Source organism: Papaver somniferum, unplaced genomic scaffold (genome assembly GCF_003573695.1).
Source record: "Papaver somniferum cultivar HN1 unplaced genomic scaffold, ASM357369v1 unplaced-scaffold_119, whole genome shotgun sequence".
Lineage (NCBI taxonomy): Eukaryota > Viridiplantae > Streptophyta > Magnoliopsida > Ranunculales > Papaveraceae > Papaver > Papaver somniferum.
In genome coordinates, this window is record NW_020620936.1 from 1,513,079 (window position 1) to 1,524,021 (window position 10,943).

Below are 10,943 nucleotides of genomic sequence, written 5' to 3' on the forward strand. Positions count from 1 at the left end.
TTATATTCAGTCTCCATTAGTGACAAATAATTAACCAGCCAAAGCCAAACAGTGAAACACATGAACATGTTCTGAATTGCTTAGTTTCTAATCAAGATCCAAGAATAAGAAGGTAAGAAAAGGTTGATGACGTATGCCCTCATTTCAGGCAATAGATCTTTGAGCGACAATTGAGAGAATGAGTGTGGTGTTTGTTGTATGAATAGAATCTAGTTAATTTGCATTTACAAGATGCAAACATGATTTAAAGTGAAAAATGTCCTTTGCACGATATTTCACGTGACTAATTATTCGTAAACCACAATATATAGTGTCTGAAAGTTCTGATTAAGGTGCGATAATGTCTGGATAATAGTGCAATTCACGTGTGTAAACCCCCACATCATCCCACCTGAACTTTTTTCGTTATGACATTAGAGTTGAGAAACCTCTAAAAAAAAAGTGACCTGAATTGCTGAATGGTTAGATTCAGACACTATTAGTGACAAATACCTAACGGGAAAAAGTGAAACTCAAGAACATAATCTGAATTGTTGAACTTATAATCAAGTTCCAAGAGAAAAAAGGTAAGAAAAGGTTGCTTCACACAGAAACCTCAACCTGTTCAATCATGGGTCGCACAAACGTTTATTTCTTTAAATGAGGGCATACGTCATCATCATTTTCTTGCCTCCCATGCAGCATGAGTAGAAATTAAGCAATCTAGAATATTGTTTGTGCTTCAGTTTCTCTACTTAGTTATGTTTAATTGATGGTGCCTAAATATAAGCATTGAGGACTTCAGCACAAAAGATTTCAACTCATGTTATATCGGAATACGGTCAAATGGGATGATGTAGTGTTTACAAACACAATCGCACTTTAATATCTCCTTCGTCACACTTTTTTTTTTTTTGAAAATAACCAAGATATATTACGAGCAAAGGGAACTAATCTGCAGATTCAGACTCGTGTGGAAGTAACTCTGTTTGAGTTGTCCTCCGATGACTGAATCTGTGTGATTAGCTTCTTCAGTGAAAGATACATAATTAGAGTTCATATTACAGCTCTCATAAGCTTTGACAGTGTCAAAAGCTACTGGTGGAATTAAAAACAGTAGTGTTTCAGCAAAAAAAGTAGACTGTTGAGGCGAGTTTCTTCCTTTCTTAACTAGCATATCAGCACCTTTGTTTGCTTTTCGATCCACAAAATGAAATCCTCCAAAACAGGTTAGTTTCTCTGCCAACTTCTTAACTTCATCTAAGATTGCCATTTGATTGAGTTTGGTTTGTCTTGTAAGTACTTTATGGTGTTTAGGTTATCTCCTTTAATAGCCAGATTCTTCAAATTGTTAGTGATGGCCAATGTTGTAGTCTGTAGCAGAGCTACAGCTTCAACTTCTTCCGCTGACTCTGTCCTGCAACGCCCATTCATGCACCTTTGAAGGTGCTTGTCCAATTTCGCAAGACAAAACCAAAACCTGCATTAGTCTTAGCAGATAACCAAGAAGCATCACAGTTTAATATAAATAAATTGGTGGCTGGAAGTGTCCAAAGTAATTGAGCATGTAAAGTGTTGGTGTTATGAACTATTGATGACAACTTTGATATTGGGTGCCAATAGTTTTAATGTCTAGAAATGTCTTGAGCTAATTGATTTGATGTGCGATTTTTATTCTCAAAAATTCTAAGACAACGTTCTTTCCAAATGAACCAGTATTTTGTAGCAGCTAAAGCCATCGAGATGGAGTTCAGGTCACCCTCCAACCATTTATTATACATATCTAGAAAAGAGATATTCATAGAGGAGAGATTAAAAAGTACTCCCTGACAAGGCATTGGGTGTAACTGCCATACTGTTGTTGCATAATCACATTCAAAGAATAAATGAAAAGTTGTTTCTTCCTTTTGTTTGCAGAAAACACATTTCTTTTCTTCGTCCATGACTACTCCTAGCTTCTTTTTTGTAGGTAATGTGTCTTGTAAACATTTCCAAATGAATAATTTGATTCTCTGTGAAGTGTTCATGTTCAATAGTTTTTTCCAGAACTTATTTGTTTTGATTGAGGTTACATCTGTCTGATTGTGAAGCTTAGCGTACAGAGATTTAACAGTAAATTCTCCATTATTGGTAAGCACCCGTCTAAGTTTATCTTTCTTTAAAGTTCCCATGTCTGTTAGATATAGCCTTATGTTCAAGATTTCATTGACCAGAGATGTGTCAAACATAGAATGTAACATATTAGTATTCCACTTCTTTGTGTCACAGTCGATAAGTTGTGATACAAGTGTTATATTGGAGTTTACAATAGGCATAGAGCTTGCTAGAGTCTCTATCCTATTAGGTAGCCCATTTATCCTCCCATATGTTTATGGAAGTTCCATCGCCAACCTCCCGTATGTTGTATTTTTTTTATGTGCTCAATCCCTTGCAAGATACATTTCCATATCCAAGAAGCTTGTGATTTCTTCTTGGAATAGAGAGCTATTGGTTTTTGAAAAATATTTTCCTTTTAAGATTTGTGCCCATAAGTCATCTGGATGACTTACTAACCTCCAAACAATTTTGCTAATCATTGCTTGATTAACTTTGTTTGCCTCTTTGAACCCCAACCCTCCCGAGTCCCTGGTTTACACAAAAAATCAAAAGATTTAATGTATATCCCTTTCGAGTTTGTATGTTTCCCCCACTAGAAATCCCTCTGGATATCATTGATTCTTTTGTTAATTTTTTTAGATAACACAAAACATCCCATAGTGAAAATGGGCATACTGGATAAGATAGATTTGTTTAGCACCATTTTACTAGGCTGAGACAGGATCTTTCCGTAACCAAGTTTTGGATCGTTGTTCCATTTTTTCAATTATGATATCAAAAGTTTTTAGTTTAGATTTATCTATGAATAATGGTACCCCTAGGTGAGTATCTTTTATGTTAATTTTTTTAATTTTCAATAGTCTAGAGATGATACCCTGATGTTTGTTGTGTACTTTTTTGCTAAAAAACAGACCTGATTTTGAAAAGTTTATCACCTGTCCTGATGCTATACTAAACATGTTGATCGCGTCCAGCATATTTTGACAACTTCCTAAATCAGCCTTAGTGAATAAGAGAAGGTCATCAGCAAAAAACAAGTGTGAAATAAGTGGTGATTTTGGAGTCAACTTAATACCCTGTACTTTTTTAATTGTTTCTAGGTGATAAAGTAAGCGTGATAGAACTTCCATGTATAGGATGAAAAGATAGGGGGATAAAGGATCCTCCTGTCTTATACCTCTAGATGGTTTAAACTCCTTAAAAGGGTTGCCATTTAGCATAACAGCAATGTTAGAAGAAGAGATGCATTGAAAGATTAACTCACACCACTCTTTAGAAAACCCAAAAGCAGTTAGTGTTTTGATCAAAAAATTCCAGTTAACCCTGTCGAATGCCTTGGACATATCTATTTTTAGCCCTATATTTCCTATTTTCTTCCTACTTTTTTTCATAGAATGCACCACTTCATGTGCAACAATAATATTATCCGAAATCTACCTTGAAGAGAGAAAAGTCGATTGTAGGGGAGAAATGATCTTTTCCGGAGATTTTTTGAATCTATTTGCCATTATCTTAGCAATCACCTTATAAGGGGTATTACATAAGCCTATAGGCCTAAAGTCAGCTTGGGTTTTAGGATTTTTGTTTTTTGGGATAAGGAATAAAAATGTTTTGTTGAGGTCTGGATTAAGTTTCCTAGTTTTGAAAAAATTATGAATAACTGCCACCATCTGAGTGCATATTGTTTCCCAGTTTTTTTTAAAGAAACTAACCGAGAAGCTGTCAGGCCCTGGTGCTTTGTTTGGTTTTAGCTTTCTAACAACCTCCCATATCTCTTCAGAAAATGGTATTTTAGTTAGAGTATCATTTTCTTCTATGGAAATGCAGGGTTTTAAATGAGAGAAAATTTCAGAATCAGTAGATACGGAAGCATCTGTAAATAAGTCAGAGAAATAGGAGGTTAAAACATTTTAAATTTCATGAAACCACACTATCTAGTGTGTTTTGAATGCAGTCAATATTATTTCTTTTTCTTCTTTTTAGTGTTGTAACATGGAAAAAATTTGTGTTCCTTTCTCCTAAAGCAATAGTATTGTTTCTAGATTGTTGTCTGGCTATCTCCTCTTGAGTGTCATATAGGGCTTCTAGTTCTAACATTTTTTTTGTTTATTAAGCCTGTGTTACAGTTTCCTGAATTTTTAGCCTCTAAATTTTCTATTACTCTTAGCAGAATTTTGATTTTCTTGTTAGGTTTCCCAAAGACATCTCTTTTCCATATGCCTAGATTATCCCCTAGAGTTGAAATGTTTTTCAAAAGATCCCTATCTGGATATTCAGATGTTGTGGTTCCAAGATTTTTTTTATGACTTGGATACAAGACTCTTCTTTTAGCCAAGTATCATAAAACTTGAAAATTGGGCATAGATGCAGGTGGTTAGAAATTAGAGAGAGGCATATAGGCCCATGGTCTGAGCCTATAGCTACTAAGTTCTCAAGGAATGCTTCCTGGAATTCAATATTCCACTCAGCATTAGCCATTGCTCTATCTATCCTTTGTTTTATGTTTGCTTGACCTTCCCTCTTGTTGTTCCATGTGAAGATATTTCCTCTAAATCCTAAGTCTTCTAAGCATGTTCTTTGAATTAGATTTAAAACAGGTTCTACCTTTTTTCTATCAAAGGGAAGGCCACCTTTCTTTTCCTCACTGTTGAAAATTATGTTTAAGTCCCCTATTATTAACCAAGGCATTTTGTTGTGGTTAATTCTATGAGCAATGTCTTCTAGGTAACCCATAACTGCTAGTTTATTGTCATGCTTAGGGGCTCCATAGAAATAAGTTAGTAACCACTCCTTAGAGTGAAAATTGTTTTTAACAATGATGTTAATCATGTTAAGGTTCCACTGAACCACTTCAAAATGAAAGCCATCCACCCAGGTTATTGCTAGCCCCCAGCTATTCCATCTGGGTCTACAATGTGGGTATCGGGGAAAAAGCTTAAAACATTCTTCATTAAGCTCCTTTGAGACTTAGTTTCAGACAGGAATAAAATATCAGGTTTTTCAAAAGCAAGAAGTGTTTCAAGGTATTGTTGTGTTTTTTTCTGGCCACACCCCCGTGTGTTCCATGCCAGAATTTTCATAATGATAGTAATAATAAGAAAATATCAGCTCAATTTTATCTTCCTGAGAACGAGCTTTCTAAGATTTCAACAGCAGTAATAAGATTTCGAGTCTTGAAAATCTCAGCTACAGTAAAGAAATAGTGAAAAAGTACCTAGTGAGATATGTACTAGTAATCGCAACTTATGTAGGAATAACAAAATTCGAAGTAAGAGAAAAACAATAATAACTAAGGGTAATAGCAGGCAGTGCACAAAGCAATAAGAAAAGGATTAAGGATGATCAGAAGTGTAGGAGAACTCAGACAGAAGATTAAATACTAGGAAGAGAAGGCATACCTGGGTTTCCTCTTAGCCTGTTTCTGCAGCCTTTACTTGTAATAGTTTGATCGTATCATCTATGATTAGAGTATCCTTGGATTGAGAAGATGATCCCACGGCAAAGATCCGATTGATTTAAAGTTTTGGTATAAAAGAAATTAGTGGGATGCAGAAAAAGCAGTGAATCTTACAATTCTAAATTGGTTTTAAAATCAAAGGATTAACTAGAAAATTAGGAATTTTAGAAGTGAAAGGGACACGACAAGGACATTAAAAACAAAGATAGGAACACCCATTAGATCAGGACTATTATCAAACACTTTAAGGGCACCACCACTAATATGGGAAAGAACCCATCATTCGGATGCAAAGACAAGATAATTGTATTGTCAAGCACAAGAACACGCACCAAATCGCCATTAGGATTCAGCAAGAATATTAAGAATGATTCACTTGGATCAAAATCCAAGATTTAAGCAATAGATAGGCATTAACAGTAAACTAATGAAAACATACAAGAGCTAGTTCCAAGCCTCAAGTCCCCTATTGTTTTTGTATCAAATACAATAATACCAACAACCATCTAAAAAGGAATAAAACAAAAATTGAAAGAGAAACCCAGATTTCCTGATGACCTTGAAGAGACCGGGGTGAGAAGCTGAGGACATCTTTTTTTCCTCAAAAATCCGGTCAGGGGATGAAAAGCTTGAAGGGGGAAGAAGAAAGTGACGGGGGATATTTCATTCTCCTTTTATTAAACTTGAATAAAATTAAAACATTTAATTGGTGTTGTGTCCCTATTCCATGATCCTGCTAGTTGGATGGTACACCACCTAAATGGTTCCACGTACCCCCACTATAGTGTCCTTTTCAGCTCTTTACCGTAAAACACTCGACGCGTGTAATAGCTAAAAAGAATTTACTTTTTTTTTTTTTTTTTGAAATGACTGCTTTTATCTTTTCTTCACTGGGGCACCCCACCAAAGGGCAGAGCTAAAGAGAATTTTTCCTAACACGTTTTTAACTATCTCATTCAAACACATATTTAGCTATCTCATTCGATCCTTATGGATACCCAACTGATTCGGTAGATTTAATTGCCCCTCTCTCTTTCTTAAAAGAAAAAAAACAAAGTAAAGAAAAATATCAATTTTGAAAATTATCATTGTCATGGAATCGGCCGTTCCGGTCCCGCTTTAACCCCCACCTTTTTCAAGATCCATCAATTCAGAGAACTAATCAACCGTAATGTTTCGTAAGATTCTGGTTCACAAAACTGTTTTCAAGCAAACATTAAAGAATACAGGTGATTAATAATTGCCTAATTGAGTAATTTTGACTTACTTAAAAAAAGAACAACCATGCATGCGGCTACGATAACCTATCGCAACATAAAGGACAACGAAGAAGAAGATAATCACCCTCGATCTCTTAGATCCTATCGTTCTTCAAGGAATACAGAAGAAAAGATTAAGAGAGGAATAATCACAAGTGCTAAGCTCACCTCCAGCGGAAAAGATCCAGGAGCAATCACCCTAAAGCAGAGGATAAAAAGAAATGAAGAGAGAACGAGACGAACAAACAATATCCTGGATCAACTATAGCATTCTTTGAGAAGGACCAACAAAGATGTTTTCGACTCAACCAAGATACATCCTGGAATTTTAAAACTCTGAAAAGAAAGATTTCTAAAGCTATCTCAATAGGATGCACATCACTGAGTCCTTTTGAATCACTCTTAAGATTGCGTTCCAGAGATTTTTCTTTTCGGTTCGTATAATGTAATCAAGCAAGTATGACATGCGAAAATGATTTGTTTTTCTTTTTTTAGAAAACTAGCTAAAAGAGATGTTAATCTTTTGCCCTGTGCCATCAATATTACCTCCACTCTGAATCATATCCAAGGATCTAATGCCGGCTGCATACTTTGGGTTTTTAGAGAAAACAATAGGTACTGAAGGTATTACTCCATTAAAGGAGCGAAAACGAGAGAAGAGAGATCAAAAGTTGGTTATGAAGTATATTACTTTTTTTTCCCTTCGTCCCACTTGTGTTACGTCTTTTACATTTTATAATATGGTGTACAAACAATTGATAACGTGAAATGTGGTGCATAATACAAATTCCACCGGATAGAATTTTGTGTATAGTAACTTGAATCTAACATGTATAATAACATAGATTTACCTGATTCATGTAATAAGCATAAGCGAAATTATGTAATCATCATCCGCATATTTTGTACTTAGGTTTCTCTGGTTGCTCCAAATCTATTTCATCCACTACTGATTTCATGATCATCATCATCATCACATTTTTCTGTTCAAGTCTTGATCCTTATAAACTTCTTCCTCTGCCATTGGGGTCTTGCCTTTTGATAGTTTTGGAGCCCTTTTTATCTCTGAACTTTGTTTCAAGTTTTTTTTTTCTTATCTTCTCTTCTCTTGGCTTAATTTTCTCTCTGGAGAACGAATATACTCTCTTTCAGATTTATTATCTTCTTTTTTTTTTCCTTTTTTCTTCTCACACCTATTCGGCTATTCCCAAGAGACTCATGCAGTGGTTAAATCCAGATCGAGAAAATTGGCCTAAAATGTATAATAAAAGATAAGCATTGAGGACTTCAACACAAAAGATTTCAATTCATGTTATATTTTTGAATACGGTCAAATGGGATGATGTAGTGTTTACAAACCACAATCGCACTTTAATATCTCCTTCGTCGCACTTGTATTATGTCTTTTACACTTTATAATACGGTGCACAAACAATTAATCACGTGAAATGTGGTGCATAATACAAATTTCACATGATAGAATTTTGTGTATAGTAACTTGAATCTAACATGTATAATGACATAGATTTACCTGATTCATGTACTAAGCATAAGCGAAATGATGTAATCATCATCCGCATATTTTGTACTTAGGTTTCTCTGGTTGCTCCAAATCTATTTCATTCACTACTGATTTCATGATCATCATCATCATCACATTTTTCTGTTCAAGTCCTGATCCTTATAAACTTCTTGCTCTGCCATTGGGGTCTTTCCTTTTGATAGTTTTGGAGCCCTTTTTATCTCTGAACTTTGTTTCAAGTTTTTTTTTTCCTATCTTCTCTTGGCTTAATTTTCTCTCTGGAGAATGAATATATACTCTCTTTCACATTTATTATCTTTTTCTTTTCCTTTTTTCTTCCCACACCTATTCGGCTATTCCCAAGAGACGCATGCAGTGGTTAAATCCAGATCGAGAAAAATGTCCTAAAATGTATAACAAAAGATAAGCGTTGAAGACTTAAACACAAAAGATTTCAACTCATTTTGTATCGGAATACGGTCAAATGGGATGATGTAGTGTTTACAAACCACAATCGCACTTTAATATCTCCTTCATCGCACTTGTATTACGTCTTTTACACTTTATAATACGGTGCAAAAACAATTGATCACGTGAAATGTGGTGCATAATACAAATTTCACATGTATAATAACATAGATTTACCTGATTCATGTACTAAGCATAAGAGAAATGATGTAATCATCATCCACATATTTTGTACATAGGTTTCTATGGTTGCTCCAAATCCATTTCATTCACTATTGATCTTCATGAAACAGATAATGCTCTTTTAAACGACAATAAGATTGTTGCCTCTTTTGTTGTTGTGCATGGTGCATATAAATGAAATCCTAGTAATTCTGGATATGGATTCACTGCTAGAAATAACGTAGTAGTGTACTTAATTGTAGTTCAGGGTATACGACTCTAAACTTGATATTTTCTTCAATTTGTAGAACGCTCCATGATAAGTTTTTTAGGATTATGCCATTTTGGTACCTATTGAAATTCTCGTTAATACCTGTTTCGATACACCAAAATTTACTCAACCATCCTGTCGGCAGTGGATGGGGTACATTTTAGTGTATAAGCAGGGCCTAACGTCAGTGATTTTAAAAGGATACGAGCGTCTTGGGAGAGTTAGTGTAATTATTTTTGGTGGTTAAGGCCACAAGAGATATCTTTGGAACAGTCACTTAGACATAGACTAGCAAGCACCCGGCTTGACTTATATTTTTTTCTGGAGGCGGAGTTAGAAAACAATTGGCTGGTTCAAAGGTTGCTTGAAATCTAATTGGATTGGTGCGGTTGGTTTTCTCGGAACTCGAGAAGTTAAAGTTATTTTTTAAAACCGAGGAGTTTAAAATTGAGTATCATTAACCCTCTTGGGAAGGTGTACCGGTTAAGGCGGTTACTTGTTTTTTCTTCCATTAAGTTTTTTTCCGTTGTATATAAATTAGTCTTTTAAATTGCTATTTCAGTATCTTTTATCTTTCAGACTTCTTTCAATCTTTTCATAGTACCATATTCTTTTCTTGTATTCTTATTATGGCTACGGTACTTGTTCCAACTCCTCCTGAAAATATTTTTAAATTTATAATCTTCCGACGTGTTATGGTATAGAGGTTCGTTGGCCTTCCCCATATACGATTAACGTTTGTGATGTTAAAGATTTGAAGGAAGAAGAATTATTGATTCCTGAATCGCACTTGCAGCGTGGATTCATGCTTCCCATTCCTTCGTTGGTTCATTAATTCCTGTATATTAAGAATCTTTCTCCCGCGGAGATGGAGTCGAAATTTTTCAATTACATGTGTTCCATTATTCTTCGGAATCATAATCTTCTCGAAGACAAAAAGATAAATGCTGGGAAATTGTGTTCTTATTTTGAAGTTCGAACCGCCCTTGGTTCTTATCTAAAGATCATTTTTTGTAGCAGTCCGGAATTATCCCTCGGCTTTGAACATGAAAATCCAATCATGTACAAAAAGTTGGATGACACTATGTTTAATGATAAGTGCCCCCTTATCTTTTCAGGTCGATGGGAGCATGGTATTCAAACTACTGACTTTTTGAGGCTGAAAGCCTTTCCTTTTCCTCGTAAGTTTTTTTCTAATACTTTATTTTTGTGCATATAAGAGATAGTGCGCATAGTACCATGTCTTCTAATTTATTCATTCCTTCTCATCTATTGTAGATAAAAAAAAACCTATGGAGCTCGGGTTTTTTTCCCAATCCAAAAGGAAAAGGGATATTGTATCTTCGTCTGAGGTTCCCTTCGAATTGAATTCTCCGGGTTTCGGTGCGAGTCAGTCTTCTTCGAGCGGGCATAGCGACTCAGATGGTGCAGCCGCACTAAAATTTTTACTAGCTTCTTTCCGCTTGACTGATCCATCACCCTCCTCCTCTAAGCTTTCCGAGGTACAAACTCGGATGGCATCGAAACTTATCTCGGTAAGAATTTCTCCATTTTATGCAAAAAAACTTTCTTGGTTCGTCTATGTTTTCTCCTGTATCAGCCATTTTAACTGATTAGCGAAGTATTTTTGTCAGCTTATGAACGAATTTGTTAGAGGGGTTCATTTTTCAAGGCATCTCCATCAGAAAGACGATGAAGCCCCTTCTGCACGATCGATGTTAGCATCTA

At 35.3% G+C, this 10,943-nt stretch overlaps 1 long non-coding RNA gene across 1 annotated transcript; it reads right to left on the bottom strand.

The window, feature by feature from the left end:
* Positions 1–882: 882 nt before the first annotated feature.
* LOC113330818 lies at positions 883–7,732 on the bottom strand. The gene is made up of 2 exons (XR_003350520.1): positions 5,475–7,732; positions 883–2,604 (listed from the first exon to the last, which is right to left on the bottom strand). It is a non-coding gene; the product is annotated as an uncharacterized LOC113330818 (long non-coding RNA).
* Positions 7,733–10,943: the final 3,211 nt, after the last annotated feature.